At 40.1% G+C, this 23,536-nt stretch overlaps 1 long non-coding RNA gene across 4 annotated transcripts; it reads left to right on the top strand.

Annotated features, from left to right (window-relative positions):
* The first annotated feature begins 16,152 nt into the window (after positions 1-16,152).
* LOC144991158 (uncharacterized) lies at positions 16,153-22,052 on the top strand. 4 transcript variants are annotated; one of them, XR_013655091.1, is made up of 7 exons: positions 16,153-16,244; positions 16,376-16,446; positions 19,164-19,802; positions 19,887-20,162; positions 21,061-21,346; positions 21,415-21,547; positions 21,647-22,052. It is a non-coding gene; the product is annotated as an uncharacterized LOC144991158 (long non-coding RNA). The 4 variants fall into 4 exon arrangements; XR_013655090.1 differs by having other exon boundaries at positions 16,376-19,340; positions 19,673-19,802; XR_013655092.1 differs by having other exon boundaries at positions 16,376-19,802; positions 19,887-20,012; positions 20,112-20,162.
* Positions 22,053-23,536: the final 1,484 nt, after the last annotated feature.

The raw sequence follows: 23,536 nt of genomic DNA, 5'->3' as shown, positions 1-23,536 counted from the left end.
GGAAAGGTGGATAAAGGTGAAAAGATTTCATGTAATCCATGGACACCAGTGAGGTTCCCAGATCATTGAAGAAAAAAGGTTCAGAGCACTGTCTAGTGGGTCTAGATGAGCCAACTCCAAACGTTAGAGTGCCTAGGATAGCACAAGGGTTACGAAAAAGTTAAAGGATTACACTGGAACGCCGAGCATTGCAGAACTTGAACAAGGAGAAGTTGTAATCATTCAAGCTGTTCACGTGAAACTTTCCAAGGGACGTTCAAAAACCTTAAAGGGAGTCAAACTACAAACAATGACAGTCTGATGAAGCTTTGTCCGGTTTTGGACAAGGATGGACTTTTAAGGGTTGGTGGACGTTTATCTTCTGCTGATCTGACAGAAAACGAGAAACATCCTCTAATCATTCCAGCTTCCCATCATATTGCGACATTGCTTGCAAGATACTTTCATGAGCAAGTATCTCATCAAGGAAGATACATCACAGAAGGAAGCATCCGCTGTGGTGGATACTGGATTATAGGCGGTAAATGTCTTGTGTCTTCAGTCATTCACAGATGTGTCACCTATCGTAAGCTACGGGGCAAACAGGAAACTTAGAAAATGGCTGACCTACCTGCAGACAGAGTAACACCTGAACCTCCTTTCACAACAGTTGGGTTGGATGTTTTTGGCCCATGGTCAGTTGTCACACGTCGCACGCGTGGCGGCTGTGCTCAAAGTAAAAGATGGGTACTGCTTTTCACATGCATGTCGACGAGGGCTGTACATATCGAATTGATTGAGACCATGTCAACTGACAGTTTTATCAATGCTCTGAGAAGGTTTTTTGCTATTCGGGGTCCTGCCAAACTTCTGCATTCAGACAGAGGGACAAATTTTATTGGAGCATGCAAAGAACTGGAATTTGTCGCAGATAAAAGTGTAGTTGGCAAGTACATACAAAAGAAAGGCTGTGTTTGGATGTTTAACCCACCACATGCTTCCCACATGGGAGGATTTTGGGAACGCCTAGTTGGGGTGGCTAGATGCATCTTGGATGCAATGTTAATCAAGACAGACTCAAATCATCTGACGCATGAGGTTTTGAGTACTTTCATGGCTGTAGTGATGGCAATAGTGAACTCTAGACCTCTGGTTGCCATATCAACTGACCCAGACTGTTCTGAGGTGCTAACCCCAGCTGCTTTACTGACACAAAAGATGAGCTTCTGGAAGCTTCTCATCAGGTCTGCTGTTTGGAAAACAGTGGAAGCACGTTCAGCACCTTGCTGACACATTTTGGAAAAGGTGGAAAAATGAACTATTTGTCAACGTTGCAGAGGATAAACCAAACGTCCAAGAAGGAGATGTGGTTCTGGTGAAGGATATCCAGACCAACAGAAATGAATCCTTACGTGGAAAGGACGGTAAAGTACGTAAGGTGGAAGTACACACTGAAAAAGAAGGGACTTTAAAGACTTACCTTAGACCAGTTTCAGACATTGTTGTTCTTATCCCATATGACTGAAAAAGTCACGTAAATTTGTGTTGATGTTTGTTGTGATATAATTGCATTATATCAAGTGGGGAGTGTAATGTCTTTCGTTAAGTTGGTAAAAGAAGCATTTTTGTTTATGTAATCTATGCTTAACAGTTCATTGTGGAAAATTGTCAGAGTGAGACATCTGTCGTTTCTGTTAAGTTTCCATTTTAAATTTGTGTCAGAGTGAATGCTCTCACCATGCGTTCTCAAGTTCAATTGAGCACTTCTTCACGGAGATGCGCCCATGTTCGTGCTGAGCTGGCTCTGTGCGTGCGAGCGTTGGGAATTTTCCGTCTTTGTAAGTTGATTATACATTGTTTATTTTTCTTAGGAAGTTGTTTAGCTGTTTCTTGTGTAGTTTAAAGTGTTTCTTACAAGCTGTGAATTAGCAATTGGCCTGTCATACCTTGTTATGGAAAGCTAATGTCTGTGAACACATTTTTCTGTTTTATTTCAGTTACAATTAATAATATGAGTATTGTTCAAGATGAAGGGAAATTAACCCTTGTGCTATCCTAGGCACTTCAACACTGGGAGTTGGGTCATCTAGACCCACTAGACAGTGCGCTGTACCTTTTTTCTTCAATGATTTGTAATCTTCACTAGTGTCCATGGATTCCATGAAATCTTTCCACCTTTATCCACCTTTCCCATGGTAGGGAGAACACATCAATGCAACTCAAACCAACTTGGAAGTACTCGTATTTGTTCGCTGGCTGTCTAGCAGCATCAAGTCACATGTTGTGAGGACAGTACACATTGTGTCCAACATCTGAAGACATGACAACGAGGCATTCATATACAGAATGTCCCCATAATCAATCACAGGCAAAATGGCAGCAGCGACAAGTCGCTTTTTTACTTCAAAAGAAAAACAACGCTTATTGCAAAAGAAAAAAAAAAGTTTTGGCCTGAATTTCTTCTCAGTTTCAGTTTTTCTATGTGTAGTTTAACCCCTGTGCTATCCTAGTCACTTTAACGTCGGGAGTTGGCTCATCTAGACCCACTAGACAGTGCGCTGAACCCTTTTTCTTCAATGATTTGTGAACCTGTTACGGGAGAATGTTGAGGACATACCCATGCGCAGAGAAGATGAGGTGGCAGGAGGTTGCAGGGGAAACAAGGGCTTTAATATTAACAAAAAAACTACAAACCAATATCCACTGCTTAGCAAGCTAGAAATTGAAACTTGAAAACACACTAAACTCGAAACCAGGGAACAACACAATATGGACCAGGACAGGAGGAATGGAAAGACCAGACTTAAATACATACAAGGCAACAAGACACAGGTGGAAACACCCAGGACTCATGGGGAAAGGTAAAACTCGAAACAAACAATAAAATAGGAAATACTACAAAATAAAACAGGAAGTAACTGAAACCTATACAGAATATCAAGAAACCAAACACAAAGAAACTGAAACCGTTACAGAACCTCACTGGTGTCCATGGATTACATGAAATCTTTCGACCTTTATCCACCTTTGTCATGGTAGGGAGAACACGTCAATGTAAGAGTGGGGTCATCTAGGATAGCACAAGGGTTAAATGTGAGGGAGTCATCCATCCAGACACCTAGGTACTGATATTCATGATACCTCTATGATGTTTCATTCAAGGGTGGACACTACAGGAAGAACTTCAGGAACTTTTTGGGAATTAGAAAACAACATTAACTTAGTTTTGTCAGCAGTAATCCTTGTGCTATCCTAGGCACTTTAACATTGGGAGTTGGGTCATCTAGACCCACTAGAGAGTGCGCTGAAGCTTTTTTCTTCAATGATTTGTGAACCTCATTGGTGTCCATGGATTACATGAAATCTTTCCACCTTTGTCATGGTAGGGAAAACACGTCAATCCAAGGGTGGGGTCATCTAAGATAGCACAAGGGTTAAGGACTCATTTTAAGTTAATAAGTGACTGCTGGACGATAACAATAAAGGCTTTCTGCAAGATTTTAATTGCCTGAGCTATAGTTGAACCATAACAATAAATAACTGTCCCAATAGCATAGAAAGGCAAGTTACCATCAGTAATATTTTGAATTAGATCATTAATGTACAAGGCGTGGGCCCAAAACAGAACCCAATGGAACTCCTTTGTGAACACTGACAAATTTAGAATAGAGTTTCAATTTTTAACACAGAGTTCTGTTATTTAAATAGTTTGAGAACCAACCAACTGCATGCTCTGACATTCCAAAGCTTATCAGTCTGTTTATCAGGACAGCATGATCAACAGTGTCGAAAGTCTTTGAAAGGTCCATAAAGAGTAACGTTTTACCCAGGGTGCCCAAACTTTTAATCCCCACTGTATATAAGGCACACCAAACTATAAGGCGCATTACATGAAACAAAATAAATTGTGTGTGATTAGAAATGTTTGATGTCATCTGTTTGATTGCTTTGTCAAACTTGCTGGGAATGTATGTCTGTAGTAACTTGGCCGTGCCGTTGAGAGAAGTCATCAGTTATGATCTGTGAAGGGTGTTGAATTTGTGCTTTGCATTTTTTGGTGCTGAAATTGTGCTGTTTCATTATTGAGTCACACTAGATGTGTGTGACTACTTTTTACCTTAACCTTGTTTTTCCCGAAGAAACTGGACTCATTCGTAAATATTTAAAAAGAAGCTTGCTGTTGACTAAAAATAAGTTGCATTTGTTATATTTAATAAATAATGTCTAATTAAAGCCGCAAGCGGCGTTGTATGGCCCGCAGACGCAACCCGCCGTCCACGCCCAACTCTACGCACCACCGCCCTCACCGCCCTCACCGCCATCACTGCCCACTTTTGATGAAGGCTAGTCAAAACTGCATATGCTAATTATGCTAACAATGCTAGCTATGCTAATGTGGCTAAAAGTGCTAGCATAGCGATCAGCATCATCAACTGACTCAGAAAAACACATTACCTAAAATGCTAATTATGCGAACTATGCTAGTTATGCTAACATAGCTAAAAGTGCTAGCATAGCGATCAGCATCATCAACTGACTCAGAAAAACACATTACCTAAAATGCTAATTATGCTAACTATGCTAGCTATGCTAACATAGCTAAAAGTGCTAGCATAGCGATCAGCATCATCAACTGACTCAGAAAAATATATTATCTAAAATGCTAATAATGCTAACTATGCTAGCTATGCTAATGTGGCTAAAAGTGCTAGCATTGCGATCAGCATCATCAACTCACTCGGAAAAACACATTACCTAAAATGCTAATTATGCTAACTATGCTAGCTATGCTAATGTGGTTAAAAGTGCTAGCATAGCGATCAGCATCATCAACTGATTCAGAAAAACACATTCCTCCATTGGTGAGAGCTACATGTCATAAGTTGATAAAAAAACCACTTTTTCCAAAATGGCCGCTTTTCTGTTGATTTTATCTCCATAGCAACCATTTTATGTTTTGGTCCCCTCGGGAGGACGAACAGATTGACGTCAGTTTCGGACAAATCGGTAAAAGTAAACTTTTTGTTGTCCTTAGCAACAGGGGTTTTATGCTAACCACGCCCACATTCCTTATATGTCCATATCCAGTGTTTTTCAATGTATTCTGTTTCAGGCATTAATGCATGCATTCAATTTTCACTGTATTGTATTGAAATGCATGGGAGTTATAACAGTGCGCCACTTTGCTAGCTTGCCACGCGCACGCCGTTCAAAATCTACAACTTCTAATTCCAACATTTTTTCCACAGTAGCTTGCCATTGATGCCCAAAAAATTTTGAGACGATTGATGAAAATTCCAACGACAAGTTTACGTTTGAATCCGGTGGTAAAGGTGTTTTTTATAGAAAATTCAAGATGGCCGCCTTTTCCCGAGGTCAAAGGTCGACGAAACTCCAGAGGTGAATGTAAACTTACGCTAGGGACATGCGAGTCAAATTTCGTGAAAATCGCTCGAAAAAAAGTTCATTTTTCCATATTGTGTAAAAACGCGAAAAACTCAAAATGGCAGATTTTGGCACAAAATGGCCGCCAAACCGTAGGTCGTGTCGCCATCACGTAATGATTTCAAAACTTTCTTTTGATATACCCGACAAAGTTATCTGGGTTTCGTTAGCCGATTCTTTAAAAAAAAATCCGAAAATTTTTTTTATTGCTGAGTCAGCACTTTTTTTTGCGATCGTTTTTTGTTTACCACGGCCACATTCCTTTATCGATTTTGTCGTATGTGACATCGTTTTGTTCAGTGTGGGCCAGGGTATCGCATATTTCAGTTTCAGGCTATTCCGATAAAATATGTGCGAGCTAGCTAAAATGGCGACGGTTGCGAAATCGCCACGCGCACGCGTTTCAAATTCTACAACTTCTAATTCCAACATTTTGTCCACAGTAGCTTGCCATTGATGCCCGAGAAGTTTCAAAAAGATCGATAAAAATCCCTAGGACGAGTTTTCGTTTGTATCCGTTACTAAAGGTGCTTTTTTATGAAAATTTAAGATGGCCGCCCCTTCCCAAGGTCAAAGGTCAACGAAACTTCATTGGTAGTTGTAAAATCATGGTCTTGGCATGTGTGTGCAATCTCGTGAAAATCGCTTAAACAAAAGGGTCGTTTTCCCATTTTGTCAAAAAACAAGAAAATCGCCATTTCTCTGTGTTCGCCACAAAATGGCCGCCAAGCCGTAGGTCGTGTGGCCATCCCATAATGATTTCATAACTTCTCTGGGATATATCCAACACGCGTGTTTTGGTTTCGTAACTGTATTTCAAAATATTTTTTTTTGGCCCCATAAGCGATTTTCGGCCCATTCATTTTTTTTACGGGAACGCTCGCTGTGATGTCATCGACTTCGGGGGGGTGACGTTCTCTTTGTCGAAAATTCATTTTCAATTTATCCCAGATGTGTGCCAATTTTGGTGAGTTTTCGGGTATGTGGCGGGGGTCAAAATTAAGCTCAAAGACGCCGTTAGTGTGCAAGAAGAATAATAATAATGAAACGAAGCAGAAACAATATAGAAGTTTTTGCGGTTAGGATTTCCCATGTATTTCAATGCGGCCTGTCTTTTACTATAGGCTGGGCGTGTCGTTTTGGCTTTAAACCTGTCTTTTGAGGGCTTTTTGGGGCTTTTTTGGGTTTTTGTCGTCATTTTTGCGACTACAATTTTGTCGTTTTTGCGATGGTGTTGTGCGTGTGTGTGTGTATTTTTGTTGCGTTACACAATTGTCGTGTTGTTTTGTGCTTTGGGCGATTTTTGACCCCATTTTTTGGCGTTTTGACGCGTTTTTTTGACGTTTTGGACCTTTTTGAGTGTTCGACCCTCGTACCAGTTACAATATGGTCCTTGCACTCTGTGAGTGCTGCGGGCCATAATTATGGCCCGCAGCAGCAGTCACTGACTGCAAGGACCATATTGTTTTCGCAGTTGGAACGACGACTTCGCCGCCTTTCAGCGAGAATTTGACCCCCGCCGTATGCTCAAAAAGTCACCAAAATGTGCACACACCTGGGATAAATTGCAAATGAATTTTCCACAAAGTCAACGTCACCCCCCCGAAGACGATGACATCACGGCCAGCGATCCCGTCAAAAAAATGAATGGGCCGAAGATCGCGTATGGGGCCGAACAAAATGTACTTCAAAATACAGTCGCGAAACCAAGACACATGTGTCGGGGATATCCCAAAGATGTTTTGAAATCATTACGGGACGGCCACACGACCTACGGCTTGGCGGCCATTTTGTGGCGAACTCTGAGAATTGGCGATTTTCGTGTTTTCCCACAATATGGGGAAAAGACACTTTTGTTTGAACGATTTTCACGCAATTGCACACACTTGCTGCCAGCTCCAGTCTACAAACACCCCAGAAGTGTCGTTGACCTTTGACCTTGGGAAAAGGCCGCCATCTGGAATTTTCTCAAAAAAGCACCTTTAGCACCAGATACAAACGAAAACTCGTCGTTGGAATTTTCATCAATCGTCTCGTAACTTTTCGGGCACCAACGGCCAGCTACTCTGGACAAAATGTTGGAATTAGAAGTTGTAGATTTTGAACGGCGTGCGCGTGGCGAGCTAGCAACCGTTGCCATCTTGGCTAGCTCGCACATTTTTCATCGGAACGTCGTGAAGAGGAAATATGCGATTCCTTGGCCCGCGCTGAACAAAACGATGCTACGCACGACAAGATCGATAAAGGAATGTGGGCGTGGTAAGCAAAAAACCGTCGCAAAAAAATGTGCCGACTCGGCAAAAACGAAAAAATTCGGAACTTTTTTTTTGAGAATCGACTAATGAAACCAATATACCCTTGTCCGCGATATCCAAAGGACATTTTGAAATCATTACGGGATGGTGACACGACCTACGGTTTGGCGGCCATTTTGTGCCAAAATCTGCCAATTTGCGTTTTTCGCGTTTTTACACAATATGGAAAAATGAACTTTTTTTCGAGCGATTTTCACGAAATTTGACTTGCATGTTCCTATCTTAAGTTTACAATTACCTCTGGAGTTTCGTCGACCTTTGACCTCGGAAAAAGGCGGCCATCTTGAATTTTCTATAAAAAACACCTTTGCCACTGGATTCAAACGTAAACTTGTCGTTGGAATTTTTATCGATCGTCTCGAAACTTTTTGGGCATCAATGGCCAATTGTGGACAAAATGTTGGAATTAGAAGTTGTAGATTTTGAACGGCGTGCGCGTGGCAAGCTAGCAAAATGGCGCACTGTTATAACTCCCATGCCTTTCAACACAATGCAGTGAAAATTGAATGCATGCATTCATGCCTGAAACTGAATACATTGAAAAACACTGGATATGGACATATAAGGAATGTTGGTGTGGTTAGCATCAAACCACTGTTGCTAAGGACGACAAAAAGTTTACTTTTACCGATTTGTCCGAAACTGACGTCAATCTGTTCGTCTTCTCAAGGGGACCAAAACATAAAAAGGTTGCTATGGAGATAAAATAAACAAAAAAGCCGCCATTTTGGAAAAAGTGGGTTTTTTATCAACTTATGGCATATAGCTCTCGCCAATGGAGGAATGTGTTTTTCTGAGTCAGTTGATGATGCTGATCGCTATGCTAGCACTTTTAGCTATGTTAGCATAGCTAGCATAGTAAGCATAATTAGCATTTTAGGTAATGTGTTTTTCTGAGTCAGTTAATGATGCTGATCGCAATGCTGGCACTTTTAGCCACATTAGCATAGCTAGCATAGTTAGCATAATTAGCATTTTAGGTGATGTGTTTTTCTGAGTCAGTTAATGATGCTGATCGCTATGCTAGCACTTTTAGCCACATTAGCATAGCTAGCATAGTTAGCATAATTAGCATTTTAGGTAATGTGTTTTTCTGAGTCAGTTGATGATGCTGATCGCTATGCTAGCACTTTTAGCCACATTAGCATAGCTAGCATAGTTAGCATAAGTAGCATTTTAGGTAATGTGTTTTTCTGAGTCAGTTGATGATGCTGATCGCTATGCTAGCACTTTTAGCCACATTAGCATAGCTAGCATAGTTAGCATAATTAGCATATGCAGTTTTGACTAGCCTTCATCAAAAGTGGGCGGTGAGGGCGGTGAGGGCGGTGGTGCGTAGAGTTGGGCGTGGAAGGCGGGTTGCGTCTGCGGGCCATACAACGCAGCTTGCGGCTTTAATTTAGTATACAGTCTTCTGCTTTGGCGCCTGAAGAACTGTCTCAACTACCTGTGGCTCATTCTTTCTGTCTGGTTTGGGTTGCAGCTGTTTGTCTGCTAACTGTGTGACTAAAGCTGTTGGTATCTCTGCTCAGTCCTACCTCACAAACCGTCAACAGCTATCTAGGGAAGCAACTGCTCATCCACCACTGCTCCTGTTGTAAGGTGTTCCCCAAGGTTTGGTCCTTGATCCACTCCTGTTCATCCTGTACCTCTTCCCCTTGGCAACATCATCTGCCAGCATGGTCTAAATTTTCACTGTTACGCTGATTATATACAACCGTACATCTCCACCAAATCCATTGACTCCGCAACTCACTCAACCGCTGTCTTACAGACATCAAAACATGGCTTGAACACAGTTTTCTCAAACTCAACTGTGATAAGACAAAGTCTTAATTGGGCCCAAAACCATCACAAAATCCATTCCAAGTTTTCTATTAAACTTTAACAACACCACACTTTCTCCATCACCAATCAATCAATCAATAAAACTTTATTTATAAAATAGCGCTTCTCATACATTGCACAGCTTGAAGCGCTTTAACATTAAAAACAAAAAACACGCAATATAATAGTAAAAACCGAACCCACCCTTTACCCTTCCCACTCCCCTCCGTTAAAACATACGACCCATTACCCCCACGTACAATGAATAATGACTAGGTAACTTCTAATAAAAAAAAATGTAAGGCTTGGCTCTGTCATCCGTAACCTTGGGTTTCTCTTTGACACCAATCTATCATTTTAACAAGTTAACCAAATAACCTGGTCTGCCTGTTTCCACCTGAAAAACATTGCCCGCATCCGCTTATCCTTCTCTTTTTCTGCTACTGAAACCCTCATTCATGCCTATATGCATCAAATTCAAAGTTATCCTCGTCCCCTTCAAAGCCCTTGACAACCTGGCCCTACTCTACCTCACTCATTTGCTCCAGCATCACACTCCATCATGCTCTCTCGCTCTTTTACTCACCTTTTGTAAAGGGTCTTTGTCATCACAGCACAGTGCACTATTTCAATATCGAGTTGAAATATCTGAGCTTTGGTAAAGAAGATGCACCCCGTCAACAAATCAGGGACTCAGCTTTGGCCCCAGATGTGTTGATGACGTTATCAGCGGGTGGAGTCCAAAACAAACATGAAGGAGAATTTAATTATTCTCCTCCTGAACACCACTGCGGCAGTAGGGAAGGCCCAGCAGTGTCTCCACTTTCTGAGAATACTCAGGAGAAACAACCTGGAGAAGAAGCTGCTGGTGACCTTCTACAGAGCCACCATAGAGAGCATCCTGACATACTGCATCACAGCCTGGTATTCAGGATGCTCGGCCGCAGATAGGAAGGGGCTGCAGAGGGTGATCAACACGGCCCAGAAAATCACAGGTTCCCCCCTGCCCAGCCTAGAGGACATTGCTAGCCCTCGCTACACGAGAAGAGCCAAACAAATCATCAAGGACTCCCACCATCCCAACCACCACCCAATTCCAACTGCTACCGTCAGGTCGGCGGTACAGATCCCACAAGGATCGCACAAATAGAATCAAGAACAGTTTTTTCCCCAGAGCAGTCAACCTCCTAAAAAAATGTGAATCCCACAAAAATCTGTAACTCGTGCAATATTTGAAGTCAACAGTTCCCATCTGCAATATAGAAAGGTATGTAGGTATGTGTAGGTATATGTAGGTATGTGTTCTCAGTTAAACAAATTCTTTATTGTTCTTTTAGTATATTACTTATTTATATTGTTTAAGCAGCTGGAGGTCACCGGAATTTCGTTGTCACAAGTTTCCTGTGTAAAAATGATAATAAAGGCTTTCTGTTTCTGATGATGTTTTTCTTATTTACATCAAGACGATATTTAAGAGTTCCTTTAATTTTATTTTTACTTTTAATTTCCCTTCTCAGACTAATGCGGGACCGCATTAGACGGGGTCACAGAGAGGCAGAAGTCCTGCTGAAAGTGGCTGTCATGGTGAAGCTCACTGTACCGAGAGAGTCTGAATGACGTCATGAACCCAGACATGGAGATGTGATTACCGAGGCTTTTAGGGCTCTTCAAAATAAATAACCCTGATCTCTCAACATCATCTGTGTCTTCCATGCTTTGACTGTGTATGAGAAATACAGGTTTACAGTCAATGTTCCATGTACCAAAGGCTAAAAACTATTGACAGCAGCTCCTCCCACATGTTTATTTTTGGACAAGTGTCCAGCAGCAAATTTAACGTGCATCTAAAAAAGAGCCAGCAGACACTAATTTGACAAGTGATTTGCGTTTGGTGTGAATATAGCATTAGCATCTCTGTAAATGAGAAAGAAATGAAAATAAAAGCTTTATTTTAAATTGTTCTGTAAATCTTCCTGGTACAAAACCAAGACAATAACAAAACGTTGATCCCCATATGACAAGGTTTTTTGTTTCACAACTCAGCTCACATTATCCCTTGTGCTATCTTAGATGACCCCACCCTTACATTGACGTGTTATTCCTACCATGACAAAGGTGGATAAAGGTGGAAAGATTTCATGTAATCCATGGACACCAGTGAAGATCACAAATCATTGAAGAAAAAAGGTTCAGAGCACTTTCTAGTGGGTCTAGATGACCAAACTCCCAATGTTAAAGTGACTAGGATAGCACAAGGGTTATACAGTATCAGCTTCAAAATGATATTATCAGGATAGATCTACACAAAAAATAATAACTCATGAGTTTGTTGTCTGTGTTAATGCGGACAAAAGTCTAAACTCACAAACATGGGAACAGACAAACAAAAGAGGGCTAACCCGTGTAGCCACTTGAAGGATTAACCTCTTTTGATCTAAAGCACTCTCAGTTGGTGTTTGGATGCTGGAGGGTACGGCTTCACATGATCCCTTTCAACATGATCGCTCTGAACTTTTGAGACCTTCTAAATGTGAACGTTATCACAATACTTTGAACGCTTGCCAAAATCTAGGCTGCATTAAAAATATGACATTTTTTCTGTCTGTTAGATTTATCCAAAAGCATCCAGGACTTTTGGACTCTGATTCCTGTTGATGATTGTCATTTTTTTGTATCTTTAGCGACAAAAACAACACAGGTGGGCTCTTTGTTTGCAGCCAACTGCTTTGCCAACATTTCATTCACCCTGATCTACACTCACACTGTGGTTAAGGATTTATTTGAATATTTTACAAAGACTCCCACAAGGTCTGGATATTTATCTATCTTAATCCATGTTTTGTTTAATAAAGATTTCAGCCTTTAACAACCAATTTGCAAATGTTTATAAAACATCCTTTAATTCAATAAAAGAAGATTACTTGACCTGCAGCTTAATACTAAAATGAAATAAACTCATTAGATACCTAATGCTCTCTAAGAACTTCCATTTCATTATTGATGCATTTTGGCATGTGGACAGTTTTGTACATACTGTAAATCCACATTTATAACTTGGATGAGAGATGTTTAAGACCAAAGGGTTGAAAATCTCGGTGAGCCGTAGCAGCTCTAAAAGGCACAGTGGGCTGAGAAACTGATGTAATCCTAAATAGAAAATTCCAATCTCTTCAAGGTAAGTGTTGCGTAAAGAGGACCAGGAAGCATAATCCATCCATCCATCCATCATTTAATTATGCTTGTTAAGAATTAATGAGGACCCAAGGAAAGCTACGCACAGGGTGTTAATAAACAACGCAGTCTTATCCTAAAATGTGTAGTAGCTACATTTGTCCAGATAGACATACGTATAAATTTTACAAAAACGCCCCCTAAATTGTGAGATGGATACATTTCATTTTCCTATTCATTTTCTATGAGCATTCTCAGGATCACATGATTTTGGAGGTTTTGCCTGTCATTAACAAAAAACATGGCGGATGCTCGTTCATTTTTCGGTGGAATATCCCATAAAACAATATATTTTGAGGACTAATTTTTATTTTGACAACATTTCTAGCGAGAATTATACCATTTTCTTTTAAAATATGCTTTCATTTTGGACATGCAGTTGGTAGTGGGTTAGTTTCGTTTCACTTTTTCTCCCAAAAGCTGTGATACGTTGTAGAATAACAACGTTAATTTTCATTTATATCTGCAGACGTGCGCGTGGGTCACGTGACAAATATGTTTCCCTTTTTTTTCGTAGAAAATGCCATAAAATACGAGTGATTGCGGACTAATTTATTTTTGATAACATTTCTAGCAGTATATATACCCTTTATTTTCATAATATCCATTCATTGCAGACATGCCTTTCGTAGTTTGTTTGTTACATTCAACTTTTCCTCAAAGGATCTAAAAGCGTTTGATCTTTTCCATTCATATATGCGGGCTGACGTGAGGTGACGTGACCTTCTCTTTTTTCCTGTGGAAAATCTCGTAAAAAGGTACGTTGCTATTTATTAATTACTTTTATTTACATTTGTAGGGACCCGTGTAAAGGTTTTCTCGTTCCGTGTTGCTGTTGCGGCGATCACTAGTGTATCAGGCTTTGATTGACATGTGACAACAAACCGGAAGAATGTTGAGTTCAGGGACGGATCCAAAGAGTTCTTTAAATTTATTTTGCGATTTATTAATTTAATATTCTTTTGCATTTTAATGTATTCACACTATGAGTTTAAGTGGCGTTGTGATAATAAACTATAAATATTAAGATAAACAAGACAAAACAATTGCATCTTCAACCTGAGCCTGCAACTCGGGAGAGTGCCCACCCTCTGGAAGACTTCATGCATCGTTCTGGTCCCCAAGAAGAACCGGTCCAGCGAGCTGGACAACAAGCTGGACTGGAGGAGCAACATGGGGCAGCTGTACAAGAAGGCCCAGAGCAGGATGTACTTCTTGAGGAGGTTAAGATCCTTCAACATCTGCAAGGACGCTAAAAAAACTAACATGTATCCTGGAACACCCACCCTCTGCACATGTAGCCATCAGTAGCCAGAGAAGCACCTTCAGCAAGAGGCTGCTCCTCCCAAGGTGCAGGACTAATTGACTGAGGATCTATCTATCTATCTATCTATCTATCTATCTATCTATCTATCTATCTATCTATCTATCTATCTATCTATCTATCTATCTATCTATCTATCTATCTATCTATCTATCTATCTATCTATCTATCTATCTATCTATCTATCTATCTATCTATCTATCTTAATGGAGTTTATCAAAATATCAATAGCATCTATTATATTCTTTTTTTTATTTTACTGTCAATGTTTTTTGATGTATCTCGTATATTCTAGTATTACAATGAAGTGTTCTAATTTATCTGTTATCCCTTGTGCTATCTTAGATGAGCCCACCCTTACTCTGACGTGTTCTCCCTACCAAGACAAAGGTGGATAAAGGTGGAAAGATTTCATTTAATCCATGGACACCAGTGAAGATCACAAATCATTGAAGAAAAAAGGTTCAGCGCACTGTCCAGTGGGTCTAGATGAACCAACTCCCAATGGTAAAGTGCTTATGATAGCACAAGGGTTACAAACGTTTCATTACTGTTTCCTGTAGTAAATGTCAATAAAGTTTTAAAACGTGTTTTTTCCTTTTAAATAGGATATATCATCTTTTCCAATATTAAGGTAAACAGGCCTTTAAGCCTTAAATTTGCCCCAATTGACATGAATCAGTAATTGCGCATTTCGAAAAGCCAGTGAACGCAGCATTATACCAATGAGTTATATCACTAGAGGAGACATCACGTGATTCCTCATGGGAGGAGAGCACCGCCATCTTGGTGAGGTCAAGTTACTGCTGCAGTGAATGCATGTGAACACATTTTTTGAATAATACCAGTTCATTGTTTGGATTTCAACAGCCAAAATCAGAGAACTGAGTCCATGAAGGAGTAAAGTATATCATTTCTCAGGTAAGTACTATAATTTTTTTTCTTTTAAGGCTGCAGGGGCTTCATTAATAGAACACATGTTGACATGCACGATGCTGCAGGGCTGTGATCAACATGCTGCATGATGTATGTATAAGTTGCTGTCAACATAAATGTACATTTTATTTTCTTAAACCTGTATACAGCATACTAGGCTATTACAGTTATATAGATTTATACATTTCTGACTCAGAGACTGAACTTTTCTTGCAGGTTTCCAATGGATTCAGACTTAAGGAAAAAGTGGACCTTAGCAATAAAAAGAGCTAACCCAGATGGATCACTGTGGTTACCAACTAGAAATACAGTCTGGATATGTTCAGAACATTTGTGGAAACACATTTAGATAAGAGGCCAGACTGTTTGCTTGAAACCCGACACCATAACATCTGTGTTACACAAATTGATCACTAACATGAATCAGTAAATCTATTGTTTTTCTTTATTGCTGTTGATGTTGTTGTTGTTGTTTTCTTAGGGTAAATCTATTCTTCACTTTTGGACTCCTTTTGAATATTTTTTTCAATTATTATTATTAATATACTTATTTTTATTATGATTTATTGACTTATTATTTATTTATTGTTATTTCTTGTTTGTATTTACTTACTGTGGATTTATTATTATTATTATTATTATTATTATTATTATTATTATTATTATTATTATTATTATTATCTAAATAATTTAAATTACATGTAAAAGTCTAAGGTCTAAAACTTCTAAATGTTTAGAAATTATTTTTAAAAATTCTTTGTAATAATTTTTATATTTGTAAGAAGTCCTGCAACAATGCATTTTTATTAAAGTTTGAGCTTTTAAGGCTGACTGTTTCTCTTCTTTAACAACAACAAATGATCTATCTATATATATCTATTATATATATAAATATAATATATTTACATATATGTATAAATATATATAAATGTAAAATATATATATAGTATATAAAAGCTACTGAGACACCACTAAAAGCTATAGAAATCAATGTCATGTGGGCGTCGTCGACCTCACCAAGATGGCGTCTCGCTCCGCCACCGTCGGCCAGGCTTCTAAAGCGGGCGTGTCTCCTCTAGTGATATAAGTCATTGCATTATACAGGCACCCTCACCCCACTCCCCCGGAAATCCCCGGATGAACACGCAGGAAGGCGCGCGGCTGATGAACTCTTTGACAGCGGGAAGGTGGGCGATGCTTTGAACTTTCTCTGTAGAAATGTAATAGTTAGATTTCGGAAAACAGAGCTGGGTTTTCGTTTTGGCTGTGTATGATAAACGTTGAATGACGCGGCGTTTTTCCATCTTAAATTAAAAAGGCCGCAGCATCACGGTGAAGGCCTTCTGTAAAAGAGGACAGGGGCGGACACGTCACGTGGTCTCCGCAGAGGTAAGTTTCCTGTTGGCTCATTTAGCCAGAAACGTGGGTCTGCAGCCCTTTAACAGCTAAAGAGCCTTTCCAGTCAATGTCTACTGTCCAGAACCCAGTAGGACCCACAAGGTGTCTCTTCAGCCTTTAGAAAAATAAAGCACTCCTTTGCATTTTTGTTATTTTGGAAACTTGTGATAACTACTGGGGTTTGTTTGTTTGTTTTTTGCATGAACAACATATAAAAAAAGACTTTTTTTGTTTTTTTTACACATTGTTAATTGTATGTTGTTAGTACATCTCAGCCAGAATTCCTTTAAGGGCCTATATCATGCAAAATCAACTCTTTAAAATTTGAAGTGTATTATAATATTAATTCCTCACAAAAACTAACCCACAGCGTTATTTTGATCCAGTCACGCATCTCTCAGCATTCCTCTGAAACCCTCTGAGCACCAGCCCCTCTCAATTTACAATAAGAGGGTCCTCACATTGTGACGTCATAATAGGTGAGGCCTCTTCCAGGAAGAGCCTGCGCTGCTAAAACCGCCTCCAGGCTAACACACAAACCCACTTTCTCCATGGAGCTAGTGGTGATCAGTAAAATGCTTTCATTGCACAATATGCACATCCATCTTTGCAAATGTTTGGATGGGAGAAACGCTGCCGACACCGAATCTAGGTTGATGTCATGAAATGGGTGGCACCCACATGGAGAGAAAAGCGGAGCCTCAAAGATCGAGTCGTCTTACTTCTGGGTAGGAGAAAGAGCTGAAATGTTCTTTAGTGGACTAAAGGTAATATATGATCATATATATATGAAAATAGTTTACTCTAAATGGCTAGCATGGTATAGGCCAGGGGTGTCAAACTCTAATCCCAAGTGGGCCGGATCAGTAACAGAAGAGCAAAAAACAGCTTTGTTTTTTCACTCGGTTGGAAAAATTCCTCAACCAACATTGTAACCAAATCACTTATTATTACACATTCATTCACAGAGGCCAATGGATCTCAAATAAAATGCATTTCACTAAAAAAAAAATGGTTTATTCAATATTCACAGACTAAATATTTTACATCTGACACTGAAGCAATCAAGAGGGGCTACGGAAAAAAATGAAACACCTGCCTAGAATGTAAATGAGCAAATCAAGGAAAAATTAAACTAAACTAAACTTACAAACATTTGTGAACATAAGAATTTGGAGTTAACCTCCTTTCTCTTCTGAAACTTACACATCAATATCATGATTCAGATCCTGTGCAGAAACACATTTACTGTCATTCAAGTGTGCAAAACACAATGAAATGTCCAAGAATCTTTTCCTGGTTTGCTGCCTGAATTTTTTGGCAAAACCTGCCTTCTTCTTGACCTTCAATGGGCGCCATCAGTGAGCAGACTGACATCACATGACCAGTTCACTCCAACATGGCACAGTAACTAGAGAGCTGACTGACTATGTCATCAGCTGTTGTGTTCATCAACTCAAGAAACACTGTGACGTCTCTTCAAAACCTCTAATAAATATGCACAGTTGTGCAATATCTGTATCTGTGCTTTCATCAATAGTGACCAAAAATGCAATCAATGACAGGATTCCTTCATTTGGCACCCAAGTCTCCTCATAGATGTTGTGTCTGCAATCGTGATCCTTGACAGACTTATGCTAGCAAAGGTCAACTGCTTTTTGGTGCACAAGACTTTTGCAACCTTCAGCATTTTTCAATAAGTTCACTATCCGAAAATGGTTTGGATGTTTGCTCCAACTTTTTTGCAAGAAGGTAGCTAGGTGTCACTGCTCCATCACTGACGTCACGGCTTTGCTAAATGCAGACGGTTATTTTGTCAGTCCAGCTAATTGTTGATAAATCTTCTCTTTTCTTAAAACCCTTGTGCTATCCTAGGCACTTTAGCATTGAGAGTTGGGTCATCTAGACCCACTAGACAGTGCTGTGAACCTTTTTTCTTCAATGATTTGTGATCTTCACTGATGTCCATGGATTACATGAAATCTTTCCACCTTTATCCACCTTTGTCATGGTAGGGAGAACATGTCAATGTAAGGGTGGGGTCATCTAAGATAGCACAAGGGTTACGATCAAACATTTTTCTCATTATTGAGGACATTAACAAAAATATAAACATATACATAATAATGAAAGATTCAAACTGTTTCTGAGTATTTATTCAAATCCCGATGGATCAGGAGAAGATGAAACACCCTGTGTCAAAAAACTTATAGTTGTGACGCTGCAACTGCCATGAACGGCCCAAAGTCTCTGCTCTGCTCCAAATCTGATGCATCCACTTAAAGAAAAATACCGGTAGATCCAGTAATGTCCCGAGTTCCCTCTCGGAGCTGGTATCTGGCTCAAAACTGTACAGCTGGATAGCTCCAATGTTGCTCACTGATTTTTTTTGCTACGCTAACGTCAGCTTGGGCTTTTGAGGTGCTATAGGCTAGCGGGAGAGAGAATCAACAAACGATTTTTGTGAAATTAGCAGAGGCTAACGTCTGCGCCAATTTTCCCGCCCACAGCTCTGAGGTGAATTTCTTATGAGCTCCTGCTGTGCTGCAGAAAAATTTCTTAAAAAACTGTAAACGATTTTATAATAGCTTTTCTGTTGGAGTGGGACTTTAAGTCAGTCGACCAATGTATGATTCATGATTCTTGTATTTGTGTACGTATGTATATACAGAAAAGAACCTCGTGTTTTTCCTCCTTTCCTCTATCAGACTGGTCAGTTATGTGGAGAAAACATGCACAAATAGTTCCTGGACTGATCTTCTGCTAACTTTGAGGTGGAGAGGCTGTCAGATTCATCTGTTTCAGTGTCCTGCATGCACTTCCTCCATGTTGGCTGTAGCAGTGGATGGAACTTGCAAAGTTTACTGTTTTGAGAGCCAACTGGGGTGCGTAAAATTATTTTCCACCTACATTTTTGATGGTCTAAATGTTTTTCTTTTGTAAACTTTTCTGTTCTTTTAAGCCTAGTGGTTTTTATTATTATTACCTAGTGTGAGGTAATAATTATCAAAGGCTTATTTCTCAATTTTACTGTTGGAGTTTTTTTCTAACCCCTTATGTTTCAAAAGTTAACAAGCATACATTTTGGTTGAAATGATGAGGATCCGAGGATGAAATCAAGAAGGGACAACATTAGGGAAAGGGACTGAACCGAGTGAACAGCTTCCTCTCTTCAGCAGACACATGTTCCGAGTACATATGTCATGGTGCCTGTCAGATTCCTCCCCCTCCAGCTCTGCCTGCTCTGCTCCCTGATTGCCACCAGCTGACGCCACTCACCTCATCGGCCATACTGCTTAAAAGGAGACCTTACTCATCAGTTCAACGCCAGTTCGTTACCCCTTATGGTGACTATGCCTGGTCTTAAGTTTATGCTCTGCAAACTCTTGTCTTGTTCCAAGCCTTGAACTAATTATTGCCTTTTGTCTCAGGATTACCAGCACCTTACGAGTGACGTCAGCGCTCTCTTCCCTCCTGCTGCTCAGAGACATCCTGAGGATCCCACGGCTCTCCTTAACCGCACTAAGCCCTCCAGCCACGCCACCAGCCGTTGTCAAGTCCGGAGCTCACCCAGCTACTACTACTACCATCTTCCTAGCAGGAATAATAAACCTTTTCTCGCCAAATCCCTCACCTGTCTTCCTTCTGGGTTACAGCATCTGGGTCCTCACGCTAGAGCGCCATGACAACATATGTGTCAAAAACTGGTAAATACTGTGGGAAATAATCTTTCTGCTTTTCAGATCTTTCCATCCATATGTGTTCAATAGTCGAGAGAGTTTAAGCAAACCACGGATTCAACCGGATTAAAAATACACAGTTTATAGCCCTAACAATAGTTCTAACACAGATTAAAACACATTGATGCAGATATCTTGACTCTCAAGTTAAAAGGCCTACAGACGCATAAGTTACATGCGAATTACTCGTAGGTATTCTTGAGAACAAAAAAAACTTCCAAAACAGTCTTTTGACCATGTGTGTTGAAACTCCACCCCCTGAAAGCATCATGGCGGCCGAATCTCCGCCCCTGGTCACTCTGATTCGTCGGCAGATAGCCCTCCCGCTCTCACCGGCCAATAGTTGGAGTTGCTGCCTCTGGATTCGCTCCTCCTCGACGTCGGACCAGATACGAAGGTGCACTCGGTGCACTCATGAAAAGATTCCCTATTAGGTCTGACCTAAATCATTCCTAGATAACCGAAAGCTCCTATTACCGGCATTAGGGGGACTTCCACATGAGAACATGAATCTAGACAGGTTCCCAGGAATAAGATCTTCAACCCAGATGGTAGAAATGTAGTCTATGGCATATTTATTGCTTCTCTGCCAAAACTCCCATATCTGCACAAAGAACATTCTATTTCTTTCACAGGGGTTTGCAGGGGAGGAAAGTGTGCCGCTGCAGCTGTAAACTAAAGAAATGTAACAGGAGTATGTCTTGAGAGTTCAAAATGAGTTCACTTCACACTAAAGATTAAGCTGCAACCTAATAAAGAATATTATATAAAAACATACATTTCTTCAATACTCATTTAAGATGCATCCTTTTTGTGTAGTTTGTTTTCTCAGTTTAATACATTTTGATCCTTTCATTCTGCACAGACATCCTCACCGTTCAGGCCGGTGGCTGGGACAAGCGGAAGTCAGAAAAGCTGGAGCAGACGTTACCAGAATGATACTTCCAAGTAAAGATTGTGGTAGTGTTGAAGATAAGTATTGGCTTGTTTCTTTCATGTTACTCTCATGCTGTGGATGTGGACTATTTCTTCATTATTACTAATAATTCATCTCTTCCCAGAAGGACAAATCAAAATGACCCAGAGAAAAACATTGAAGGACATTGTCTGAGCATCAGGAGAAAAAGTTTCTGCTGTGTCATCAACATATGGTAACAATCTTTTTTAAAGTTTCTAAAGTTGCTGCATAAATGATTAGGCATTATGTGATGGATTGCAGGTTATGGTGCCATGGTAAAGAACAAAAGGCTCTATGATGTCATGCTGCTGACCAGACTGTGAATTGTGAAGTCAAGCAGCAATGCGGGGTCCTTGAAGTGTGGTTGAAGAGCTCTCCTCCTAGCTTTTGGAAGGTACTGCCCCGCAAAGCCAGGAAGTTTTCTCTTTGTGATCTGCATGGATGTCCAGGGCTTGTGGCATTTATGTTATTTTCCCCTTCATTTCATTCTTAGGCAGCACAGAGGCCTTGACGGAGAGAGGACGTGAGGGACTAATGGTCTGCTGAGGAGGAGACTTTCTGCAGTTCAAGCCCCAGCTCCAGCCCTACAAAAAGGGCTTATATGAAGGAAAACCTCAGTTCAACTTTGTACCAATAAATCACTTGTAATTGAAATGAGAGATTTTTTTCTGCACCGCACCAATGAAGGCTTTTTCAACCTAAATTTCAACAATTACATTTTTTTACCTCCGTTCAAGTTTCTACAAAACTAGCTAAACATTTCAGTGCTCACACCTGTGCTGAAGACACTTCTCATTTTTACTCAAACGTTTTGCCTTTGATTTGTATGTCCAACATTTTCAAATGAAACACTAACCTATTAAACTCAATTTAATAAATGCGCTATGCATATCCAAATCCTTTTGAACTCGACTTCTTCGGCGCCACGCCAAGTCATCAGAACCGTCAACTTTGGCCTAATCAACATCCACTCCCTCTTTAACAAGGGTCAGCTGATCCAGGATCTAATTGTTGATCGTAAGTTGGACTTTCTCTGCGTTACGGAAACTTGGCAGCAACAGAATGACTTTTCCTCACTCAATGACTCCACCCCTCCCGGCTTTGTTTACCTCTGTCAGCCTCTTTGCTATGGCCGTGGAGGCGGTCTCGGGGTGTTATATCGCGAGACGTGGAGAGTCCTCCCGGTTCCGCTCCCCTCATTCAGTTCCATCGAGTGCACTGCCTTCATGGTTCCCGGACCCACACTAACTATAATAGCAGTGGTTTACCGCCCCCCAAAACCAAACAGGGACTTTCTGGAGCATTTTGGATCTCTGCTCACTCACCTATCGTCTCTCTCTCCTGATGTTATGTGTATGGGTGATTTTAACATACATTTTGATAACTAGAAGGAGCTGCATTTCCAGAAGAAAATGCAGGGTTGAATGCTGTACTGCTGAATGAAAGCTAAATTTGCTGAAGAAATGTCTGAACTGTACTGGAAAAACCTTGAAAAGTTAAATGATCAAAAGTCCTAGTAGGAATAAGCTGAAAAAGGTGAACATTGTAATAGTAGAATGTCTAAAATAGGTCAAAATTTGTAGAAGGAGTTAAGCATTAAAGCTCATATTGTTGAAAAAATGGCTGAACTGTTGAAAATTTGAAGATGTTGCTAAAATGGCTAAAAGTGCTAGCATTGGAATCAGCATCATCAACCGACTCAAAAAAACACATTGTTTGAGAGTATCATATTGGTAAAAGCTACATGTCTAAGTTGATAGAAAATCCACTTTTTTCAAAATGGCGGCTTTTCTATTAATTCTATCTCCATAGCAACCATTTTATGTTTGGGTCGCCTGGGGATGACGAACCAATCGACGTCAGTTTCAGACAAATCAGAAAAAGTAAACCTTTGGACGTCCATAGCAACGAAGTTTGTTTGCTAACCACGCCCACATTCCTTATATGTCCAGATCCAGTGAATTTCAATATGTTCAGTTCCAGCCATGGATGAAGTTATATGCAATATTTGCTTCAGATTTGGTCAAAAAATGGCCACCAAACAGTAGGTTGTGTCGACATCCCATAATGATTTCTAAACCTATTTTATAGTCCAAAGCCTTGTGATCAATTTAACGTTTGAACGGTATCTCTAGCTAAAGGCATGTTGAAGTTACAATGGTTGAAAGAACCAAAGGTTTTCAAGGATTCTCAATGTATTTAAATGGAGCGAAAATCTCGGAAAATCCAGGAATATCTTGAATAGTTCAAAGATTTGAAGGACCAAAAGTAATAGCTGAAAGGAATAAGCTGAAGGAGTTGAACATTGAAATAGTAGAATGATCGAAATAGGTGAAAGTTTGAAGAAGTTTAAAATTGCCTCACATTTTGGCAAAAAATGGCC

Source organism: Oryzias latipes, chromosome 3 (genome assembly GCF_053564925.1).
Source record: "Oryzias latipes strain Hd-rR chromosome 3, Olatipes_Hd-rR_3.1".
NCBI classification, from domain to species: domain Eukaryota; kingdom Metazoa; phylum Chordata; class Actinopteri; order Beloniformes; family Adrianichthyidae; genus Oryzias; species Oryzias latipes.
The sequence above is the reverse complement of the archived record's forward strand: the minus strand, read 5'-3'. Positions and strand labels throughout refer to the sequence as shown.